The following is an 11,916-nucleotide window of genomic DNA, read 5'->3' on the forward strand; positions in this document are numbered from 1 at the left end:
ATTCTCAGATGTGCCAACCCAAATGTACTAGAGCATGACATTGGGGACTGGGCCCCGATCCAACAACATGCCTATCTAGTGAACCCTGAAAAGAGAGAGAAGCTCTGCAGTGAGGTGGAAAGTTACTATGGATATTGCAGGAGTTTCCTCTTGAAATCAGACATGTCTGTGGTAAGGACAACTTGGTTGCTGATTGTCTCAAGGGTGGGCAGTCAAAAAGATTTGCGTTTAGCCAGTGTGTTGCCATGGATCACAATTTATTTTGACACGTTTTTCCGTGTTGGAGATGAGTTTTATCTCTTATTGTTTTCTGTATGTTTTTGAAACTGCACTGTTGGTTAGGGGCTCGTAAGTCAGCATTTCACTGTTAGGTCTACAGGTCTACTACACCTGTTGTATTCGGCGCACGTGACTAATACAATTTGATTTGAGTTTATTTTTGGGTTCCTTCCAAGGGGACGAGAGTTCTAGAAGCTAGTGAGTTTTAGGAAGACGAGAGTTCTAGAAGCTAGTGAGTTTTAGGAAGACGAGAGTTCTAGAAGCTAGTGAGTTTTAGGAAGACGAGAGTTCTAGAAGCTAGTGAGTTTTAGGAAGATGAGAGTTCTAGTAGCTAGTGGGGGAAAATATTTTTTTCTTGATGACAGCCAGTAGACACCATGTTTATATTGGTGAAGGTGAAGCATTGTAGTTGATTATAATGAGAAATGGAAGTTGTTTTCTGTTGGTGGTGAGCAAACTTGTCCATCAAAAATATAGGATATATTTGTTGTCTTAAGGGGGAAGGTGTTACAGGCTTTGGTTTTTCCATTAATGGTTTGAGGTTTGGATTTTAGCCCGTCTAGCTCGTTAGCCCGTCTAGCTCGTTAGCCCGTCTAGCTCCGTTAGCACGTCTAGCTCGTTAGCACGTCTAGCTCGTTAGCCCGTCTAGCTCCGTCAGCACGTCTCGCTCGTTAGCACGTCTAGCTCCGTCAGCACGTCTAGCTCGTTAGCACGTCTAGCTCGTTAGCCCGTCTAGCTCCGTCAGCACGTCTAGCTCGTTAGCACGTCTAGCTCCGTCAGCACGTCTAGCCTGTTAGCACGTCTAGCTCCGTTAGCACGTCTAGCTCGTTAGCACGTCTAGCTCCGTCAGCACGTCTAGCTCGTTAGCACGTAGGACGCACTGATTGGTGTCACCTCGTTAGTCAGTATGTGTTACACCTGTGCTGTCTTGTCCATCTCGTTAGTGGGAAGGTGTTTCACCTGAGCTGGTCCAGGTTCTATTTAAGAGTGTCTGGCCCAGTGCTCCAGTTGTCTTGATACATGTGGAGAGTCTAATATATCTAGATACTAATCATCATGTTTGAATCTGAGAGTAAATAGAGCCGACTACACTCTAAAAATGAAGGGTTCAACTGGAGTTGTTCTCAGATCCCCTAAGAACCGTAGGGTTCTTGGTCAATGAAAAACATCCCCAAAAGGTTCTTCAAAGAACTTGTTAGAAGGTGGGTTCATCGAGGAACCTCCGTTGTTGCTGGACTTCTTCCGGGAACTTCGCAATTACAACTGAAAACGATGGTGACAAGTTTGGATGCGACAACAGTTAAAAAGGTTAAGTTGGGTTGATGTTTGGCTCTGAATATGTCTCGAAATAATTTATTATAATAATATAACATACTAATAATGAATATCGAAGACAATGATGGTTTTCTGTGAATATCTTCCATAACGTTACTATAGTTAATGAACGTAAATATTAGAAAGCCGGGTTTGACCGTCGGCGTTGTATGAGCTACAGTACTGTACCGTTAACTAGCTAGCTAACGTTATGTCCTAACTAGGCACAACTAGGTTTGGATTATTTCTTCAACTATATTCTTTCCCATATATTGTATATCGTTTCCATAAAGCCAACATGGCTTTACACTCATTAACGTAAGTTTCCAATCTAGAGCAGTTCTCACTTTTGTGATAATGAACTAGCTAACGTTAGTTAGTTAGTTAGTTAGTTAGTTAGTTAGTTAGTTAGTTAGTTAGTTAACGAAGCTAACTAAGGACGGTGACCTGTCCAGACGAGATGTTACAACGAACTGAATCGTCAATGGAGGTCTTCCTCTTTATATAGCCTGCTATAGCATGCAATACTATTAACTCACAAGGGGGCAGAACGTTACATGTACAATACTATCCCATTTTGGAAACGTTACATGTACAATACTATCCCATTTTGGAAACGTTACATGTACAATACTATCCCATTTTGGAAACGTTACATGTACAATACTATCCCATTTTGGAAACGTTACATGTCCGCCCCCTTGTGGAGGGAAATTCATATCTTAGATGGTAGCTGTAGATGGGATTCAAATGCATAATGGTATTAATACAGTGTCTAGACTACCTCTTTTGTATGAATGCCCTTCAGAATCCAAACACAGTATTGCCACGCAGCAAAATGTTGAGTATAATCTTTCAAGTCAGCCTGATAAAATATTGAACAATTTGAGTACAAAGATATCTTGAAATGTGATATTAGGGCTGTATGGCAGTACTGTTACTGTATGGCAGTACTGTATTGGCTAGTGCTTTCTCCAATATGTTCTTCCATTTTACATTATATTATTTGTCGATGCCATTTATCTTTCAATATTCATTTAAAAAAAAATATATATATATATATATATATATATATATATATATATATATATATATATTAATAATTGTAAGACTATTCTTTGACACATTTTCTCTTCCTTTGAAATTCTTATAGGACAGAACATGGACACAATGCAATTGGGATCAATAAGGTACAGATATGTTGTAGGACAGCTGCATTTGAAGTGTACATTTAACCTACATAGCAGTCAATACAAACATAGAACATCACCCAAAACACCCAAAACAAACACTCCCTGCCACACCCTGACCAAACTACAATAACAAATAACCCCTTTTACTGGTCAGGACGTGACAGCACTGTTTTTCAGCCAGAGACAGCAGAGTCATCATTCACCGTTTTGCCGCCTTCTGAGAGCCTATGGGAGCCGTAGGAAGTGTCACGTTACGGCAGAGATCCTCAGTTTTCAATAAAGAGAGTGTAGAAGGCCAAGAAATGGTCAGAGAGGGCGCTTCCTGTTTGGAATCTTCTCAGGTTTCGGCCTGCCAAATGAGTTCTGTTATACTCACAGACACCATTCAAACAGTTTTAGAAACTTTGGAGTGTTTTCTATCCAAAGCTAATAATTATATGCATATTCTAGTTTCTGGGCAGGAGTAATAATCAGATTAAATCGGGTACGTTTTTTATCCGGCCGTGAAAATACTGCCCCCTAGCCATAACAGGTTGTAGTTACAGTATACTACAATTAACTAATAGTATGTAGTATATACTCATTAAGTATGTAGTTACAGAATACTACAATTAACTAATAGTATGTAGTATATACTCATTAAGTATGTAGTTACAGTATACTACAATTAACTAATAGTATGTAGTATATACTCATTAAGTAAGTTGTATACAGTATGTTAGTATGGGTAGTCAAACACAGATATTCGCCTTTTTTCAATTGTTTTCAATGCCATTACATTAAAGGAGAAACATACCTACATTCAATAACATTTATACATTGTCTGAAACCTTTGTTTTAAACCCTTCTCAAAGTTGGTGCCTTGCCAGATTTGTATTTTTTTTTTTAAATGTATTTAACACTACTTGACTTTCCTTGTATTTATGGCAGTGTAGTTCCCTTCAGGGTCAGTCAACTTTGGTACAACATACTATAGGGAGTCGCGACTTCGGTTGAAGGATCTAAAATCACACCTGAAAAGGCCAATGAAATCCGCTCCGGACTGGAAGTCCCGCCTTCCACAGGTGATGAGCGTCAGGCTGTGATTCATTCCTTCCATTATTCCGCTCTTCACCTCGGTGTGAACCGGAACAATTCATGCTACTAAAACATACAATTGGAACACGAGACTGTCTTACGTTGTTCCAACTAAACTGACCCTTAGTGGTAGAGTGTGATCAACCTCTGGACTTTGTGTGGTTCTCATAGTTTCCTAATCACAATGTCCTGGTTATAGCAATGAGAAAGATGGCTAAAAATGAGACCTAGACAATGAAAGTTAAGACCGAGGTAAAGTTGGATTTATATTCACACATTCAGATATTCAACAGACATTGGCCAAAAGCCATTTAAAATGGTATAAATCAATAACTAATTCATTGATTATCACAGAAACATCAAACTAGATTTATTATATACATGTCTAGCATACTTTTACAACTTTTTTTAAACAAAAATTCCAGTTTTGATTTTATAGAAATACATAAATCTATAAAATGCCATTTAAAAGTGGTATAAATCAATAACCAATTCACCATTTGTCACAGAACAAATAATAATTCAAAGTTAATTTGTGAAATGTCTTTCCTTAATGCATTTCAGCCAATCAGTTGTGTTGTGACAAGGTAGGGTTTTCTCACTTTCTAGTAGGCTTATATTGAACATATGGCAAATAGGAGTGGCAATGTCGTCCTCTATTATCCTCAGTCATTTTTCCATCCAAGTTGTCAGACCCCGGTGGCCTGATATCATTGGTTCATTTACAGATATAAATAGAACATATGAAAACATAAATGGATAGCATACGATCATAGATACAATTTGGCTATGTAGACCTACAAACATTTACAATGAATAGCAATATTACAATAATGGATACATAGACCTCCAAACATTTACAATGAATAGCAATATTACAATAATGGATACATAGACCTGCAAACATTTACAATGAATAGCAATATTACAATAATGGATACATAGACCTGCAAACATTTACAATGAATAGCAATATTACAATAATGGATACATAGACCTGCAAACATTTACAATGAATAGCAATATTACAATAATGGATACATAGACCTGCAAACATTTACAATGAATAGCAATATTACAATAATGGATACATAGACCTCCAAACATTTACAATGAATAGCAATATTACAATAATGGATACATAGACCTCCAAACATTTACAATGAATAGCAATATTACAATAATGGATACATAGACCTCCAAACATTTACAATGAATAGCAATATTACAATAATGGATACATAGACCTGCAAACATTTACAATGAATAGCAATATTACAATAATGGCTACGTTGAGACAGACGGGAGCAAAGGTCTTTAAATTAAAGATCCAGACAGCCTCTTGTTTTTAACAATAAATTGTCGAGGTCACCCCCTCTCCTAGGGAGGGTGACGTGTTCGATGCCGATATAATGTAGGGACGAAATCAAGGGGTTCGCTTCCAAAAGATTTTACCACAAGGACAAATGAAAAGTTAAATAACTGCCTTAGTGGTGCACCTGATAACACCTGTGATTGGGATCTGTTTCCCTGTTTGGGGGTGTTTGAAGGATCTACATTTGTAAGTGCCATTGCATTGAGCGCAGTGACCAAATTAATGAATGAATATGAAACTGCCTTAAATACAGATGTGAAGGACAGTATGTTTTAAATTCTCACTCAAAATATGCATTGCTCTATTTGAACGTCTCAATATAATATTATTATTTAATGAAAGGAATGAAAAATAAATGTGTGTGCAACAAAAAAACAATCTTAACTGCGTCTCCCTCCAGTCAGCAGACGGCGATGTGCGTCTTTCAGGCGATACTGCAGCGTGACGTATAATCTAGTGGACGGAACGGATCAACAACAACGAGTCAGCCACCTTGGTAGCCAACAGCCGAAACATTTAGACTGTTTCTGTGCATATTTGCCTCTGTGTTTTAAATATACTTCTGACATCTAGTTAATTGCCCCCATTTAAATGTTATAGGTACATTGTTAGTCAACTAGCTGGCTTGATAAGTTAGCCTAGCACAAAACTAGTCGCTCATGCTAACTAGCTAGCTAGCTAACATCCCCGACCATGAACTCACTGATGTATTCCTCGCCTGCTAAAGAAGAGGTCTGAACATGAGCTCCCTAAACTACTCCCCTCCTGTTAAAGAAGAGGAGGTCTGCTGGACGGAGAAAGAAGCTCTGGGGCTGAACATTGTCGTGAAAGAGGAGAAGGAAGAGGAGGATGTCACAGTAAAACAAGAAGTAGAGGGTGAAGCTGTTACAGTGAAAGAAGAAGAGAAAGACGTTTCAGTGAAAGAAGAGGAAGACACGTTCAGAGTGAAAGAGGATGAGGATGTTACTGTAAAAGAAGAGGAGGATGAGAAAGAGGAGGATGTAGTTTTTGGAGTGAAGGAGGAGAAAGAGGGAGAGATTACGGTCATATTGACAGAGGAGTCAGGAGATCTGATTACCATCAGTAAGTACTGTCTTAAAAACGGGCTCTAACTCTCCAAAGGTTTTGAACGAACGTGTTGTTTTAAAGCAGCATGCTACTGAAATTCTATACTTGAAAATGTTGTTCTGTACTATAGGAATTCATGTTATAATATAATGTTAAAGCTACATTTTAAAATGGGTGATTAAAGCCCTGAATGCTGATTGGCTGACAGCCGTGGTATATCAGGCCGTATACCACGGGTGTGTCATGTATTTTTACTGTTCTAATTATGTTGGTAACATGTTTATAATAGCAATAAGACACCTCAGGGGTTTGTGATAGATGGCCAATATACCACGGCTAAGTTCTGTATCCGGGCACTCTGTGTTGAGTCGTGCTTAAGAACAGTCTTTAACCGTGCTATATTGGCCATATACCACACTTCCTCTGGCCTTATTACTTAACTGTAACATGTGTATACCATCAGAGTCCCCCCACCACAAAATCACAACTTAATTGTCTCACAGAATGGCAAACATGTTATAAATGAAATGTTTGACGTGTGTCCATTGTAGGCCTTGCGTAGAGTGTGTATACCCGCAAACACAGATTTCTAAATAATGTTGGAGAAATACATAAAATTAGAAGCATTATTGACATGAAAAGGACATGTGTTATGGGGAGACTGAACATATTAGCAAAAGGACAAGCGTTTTGGGGAGACTGAACATATTAGCAAAAGGACAAGCGTTTTGGGGAGACTGAACATATTAGCAAAAGGACAAGTGTTTTGGGGAGACTGAACATATTAGCAAAAGGACAAGCGTTTTGGGGAGACTGAACATATTAGCAAAAGGACAAGTGTTTTGGGGAGACTGAACATATTAGCAAAAGGACAAGTGTTTTGGGGAGACTGAACATATTAGCAAAAGGACAAGCGTTTTGGGGAGACTGAACATATTAGCAAAAGGACAAACGTTTTGGGGAGACTGAACATATTAGCAAAAGGACAAGCATTTTGGGGAGACTGAACATAGTAGCAAACATTTGTTAGTCGACAAAAAACATGGGCAAAATAGCCATTTCAAGGAAAGGCTAAACTAAAGAATTATCATTTCGAAAAGATGGTCATTATTACTTTAGAGATGAAGTGGGCCACCAACAAAACGTTAATAACAATGGATCAACTGCAGCCTTTAACATTAGTAATGTATATTATTATAGAGCTCTGCTCAGCCTATAAACATGACATTATCTATTATTATAGAGCTCTGCTCAGCCTATAAACATGACATTATTATTATAGAGCTCTGCTCAGCTTATAAACATGATCTATTATTATAGAGCTCTGCTCAGCCTGTAAACATAACATTATCTATTTTTATAGAGCTCTGCTCAGCCTATAAACATGACATTATCTATTATTATAGAGCTTTGATCAGCCTATAAACATGACATTATCTATTATTATAGAGCTCTGCTCAGCCTGTAAACATAACATTATCTATTTTTATAGAGCTCTGCTCAGCCTATAAACATGACATTATCTATTATTATAGAGCTTTGATCAGCCTATAAACATGACATTATCTATTATTATAGAGCTCTGATCAGCCTATAAACATGACATTATCTATTATTATAGATCTCTGCTCAGCCTATAAACATGACATTATCTATTTTTATAGAGCTCTGCTCAGCCTGTAAACATTACATTATCTATTATTATAGAGCTCTGCTCAGCCTATAAACATGACATTCTCTATTATTATAGAGCTCTGCTCAGCCTGTAAACATGACATAATCTATTATTATAGAGCTCTGCTCAGCCTATAAACATGACATTATCTATTATAATAGAGCTCTGATCAGCCTATAAACATGACATCTATTTTTATAGAGCTCTGCTCAGCCTATAAACATGACATTCTCTATTATTATAGAGCTCTGCTCAGCCTATAAACATGACATGATCTATTATTATAGAGCTGTGCTCAGCCTATAAACATGATCTATTATTATAGAGCTGTGCTCAGCCTATACACATGACATTATCTATTATTATACAGCTCTGATCAGCCTAAAATACAACATTATGTAGACTGGCAGGTAGGAGCCAGTAACCGAAAGGTTGCTGGATCAAATCCCTGAGCTGAAAAGGTAAAAACGCTGTCATTCTGCCCCTGAGCAAGGAAGTTAACCCACTGTTCCCTGGCTGCCGATGACGTGGATGTCTATTAAGGCAGCCCCCCACACCTCTCTGATTCAGAGGGGTTGGGTTAAATACGGGACACACATTTCAGTTGAATCCATTCAGTTGACTAGGTATCCCCCTTTCCCTATTGTAGAGCTCTGCTCAGCCTATAAACATGTGAGAAAGATTAGATTTTATGTTCTACATTATTATTATTATTAGGGCGGCCACCAAGTTTTTATTAAATTATGTAATGTTCTGAAAACTGACTTCAGGTTTTTGAGGAATCTAGCCTCACAGGAAGACAGTTTTATTTTATGGAGGTTTAATTCAGTTCTCTGTTTAATATTGAACTAAATACTCTGTTTGTCTTTGGTAGGAGAGGGACCAGACTCTCACTCTGACAGCGGGGAGACTCCTTCAGGGGAACCAGACCCAGAGACGCCCAAACCAGCGAGACAACACCACTGTTCCCAGTGTGGAAAGAGTTTTAAGTGGTTAAGGAACCTGAAAGTACATGAGAGAACGCATACAGGAGAAAACCCTTACGAATGCTCCCACTGTGGAAAGAGTTTTACCAAGTTAGGGAACCTAAAAGAGCATGAGAGGACACACACAAGAGAAAAGAGTTTCCAATGTTCCCAGTGTGGAAAGAGGTTTACCCAGTTACGGTACCTGAAACAACATGAAGAAATACACACAGAAGATAGGAAGACCTACCACTGCTCTCAGTGTGGAAACATATTTACTGGGTTAGGGAACCTGAAAATACATATGAGAAGACACTCTGGAGAGAAGCCGTACCACTGTTCCCACTGTGTAAAGAGTTTTACTCAGTTAGGGAGCCTGAAAACACATGAGAGGGGACACACTGGAGAGAAGCCTTATCACTGTTCCCACTGTGGAAGGAATTTTAGGTGGTATGCGAGCCTGAAGGAGCATGAGAGAATACACACAGGAGAAAAGCCTTACCACTGTTCCAATTGTGAAAAGAGTTTTACCCATCGAGGGAGCCTGAAAGCGCATGAGAGAATACACTCAGGAGAAAAGCCTTACAAATGTTCCCGATGTGAAAACAGTTTTACCCGGTTAGGGAGCTTGAAAAAGCATGAGAGAACACACACAGGAGAAAAGCCTTTCCAACATACTAATACACAGGAGGAGAAGACATACCACTGCTCTCATTGTGGAAAGACATTTTCCCAGTCAGAGGACCTGAAATCACATGAGAGAATAGAGAGGCTGTGTTCTGACTTATGTTTTTGATTGAGAAATTGTGTTTTTGTTCATTCTACATTAAATAATATTGTATGAATGAAATCATACTGAAAAATAGGTCTACATGTTTTTTCCAGCTCAAGACATGATCATGTCGAAAATCGGATTAAAAGAGTAAAAAAAAATGTTTTGATTATGAACTTAAGATTGATTGAATGCAAGTGTAAACCCCTAAATGTTGTTCACTATATCATTGGGATATTTCAAACATGTTAATTATTAAATATATTGATATTAGTATTTCTTCATTCAGATTGTCATTGTAAATGCGTATTGGTTCTCAATTGACATATCTGATTAAATAAATGTGAAATAAAGTAAATGCCATATTATTTTTGGGAAGTCTATTTGGTTCTATGTTGGGACTATAAGAATATTTTGAAGATAAATACACAAGGCAGAGTACGAGAGAGACAGAGGACGAGAGGTCAGTACAGTACTAACAACCAATGGAAATAGTGTTTTTTCCTGTAATAGGGAGTTATTGATCAGTGGTTCAGCAACATGGGAGGATGTAGATGTACACTACCGTTCAACAGTTTGGGGTCACTTAGAAATAACCTTGTTTTTAAAAGAAAGCCATTTTTTGTCCATTAAAATAACATCAAATTGATCAGAAATACAGTGTAGACATTGTTAATGTTGTAAATGACTATTGTAGCTGGAAACAGATGATTATTAATGGAATATCTACATAGGCGTACAGAGGCCCATTATCAGCAACCATCTCTCCTGTGTTCCTATGGCACGTTGTGTTAGTTAATCCAAGTTTATCATTTTAAAAGGCTAATTGATCATTAGAAAACCCTTTTGCAATTATGTTAGCACAGCTGAAAACTGTTGTTATGATTAAAGAAGCAATAAAACTGGTCTGCTTTAGACTAGTTGAGTATCTGGAGCATCAATGTAACCTCTCAAATTCATAGACAGGTGTCGCGTCTATTTTTACCCAAAAGTAGTTTTTTACCTGGAGACTGTAGTGCTACTTTCTCAAAATGAACATAAATGCTGTAGGGGGAGGGTTCTGGTGTTTTACCAGGAGACTGGGGCCGATCCCCATTTAGGAATGTATGTCTTGCTTACTCACACTCTGCATGTGTTGATACCTGGCTGAAAACCCTCACAGTTGTTGGCCAACAGATTTTGTCATGGAGTTTTCATTCAATAGGGTTTAGAGTCCATTTCATCTTAAGCCATTCTTTTAAATACGGTAATACCTTTAATTAGAATGTTGTGCCTTTAAATACCTTTTCATTCTAATTTTGTTGACGGACTCAATAGAATACACGGAGTCAGAAACTAGGGATCAATTCAAGAAAGTCATCATTCGTCTCTGTTTCAACACCAACTGGTAGATTTAAAAATACTCTGATCTTGTAGATTATTTAGGTACATTTTTGGGTTAGGAAAGTATGTATGAATCATAAAAACAATAGTCCTATAAATCTACCCTAATTCTTACTAATCATGGAAGTTTGATGACAACGGCCCAATCCTACATTTACATAAGTGTTCAGACCCTTAACTCAGTACTTTGTTGAAACACCTTTGGCAGCGATTACAGCCTTGAGTCTTCTTGGGTATGACACTAGAAGCTTGGCACACCTGTATTTGGGTAGTTTCTTCCATTCTTCTCTGCAGATCCTCTCAAGCTCTGTCAGGTTGGATGGGGAGCATCGCTGCACAACTATTTTCAGGTCTCTCCAGAGATGTTTGATCGGGTTCAAGTCCGGGCTCTGGCTGGACCACTCAAGGACAACAGTGCAATAATATGTAACAACTTCACAACAAATACACACATCTAAAGTAAAGGAATGGAATTAAGAATATATAAATATTTGGACGAGCAATGTCAGAGTGGCATAGACTAAAATACAGTAGAATAGTATAGAATACAGTATATACATATGAGATGAGTAATACATAGACAGATACAGTAGAATAGTATAGAAGACAGTATATACATATGAGATGAGTAATACATAGACTAAGATACAGTAGAATAGTATAGAATACAGTATATACATATGAGATGAGTAATACATAGACAGATACAGTAGAATAGGATAGAATACAGTATATACATATGAGATGAGTAATACATAGACTAAGATACAGTAGAATAGGATAGAATACAGTATATACATATGAGATGAGTAATG

At 37.8% G+C, this 11,916-nt stretch overlaps 1 long non-coding RNA gene across 1 annotated transcript; it reads left to right on the plus strand.

Moving 5' to 3' along the window:
• Window positions 1-6,249: 6,249 nt before the first annotated feature.
• Window positions 6,250-10,086, plus strand: LOC123741796 (uncharacterized). The gene is made up of 2 exons (XR_006769362.1): window positions 6,250-6,321; window positions 8,856-10,086. It is a non-coding gene; the product is annotated as an uncharacterized lncRNA (long non-coding RNA).
• Window positions 10,087-11,916: the final 1,830 nt, after the last annotated feature.

This window comes from Salmo salar, chromosome ssa03, assembly GCF_905237065.1.
Source record: "Salmo salar chromosome ssa03, Ssal_v3.1, whole genome shotgun sequence".
Lineage (NCBI taxonomy): Eukaryota > Metazoa > Chordata > Actinopteri > Salmoniformes > Salmonidae > Salmo > Salmo salar.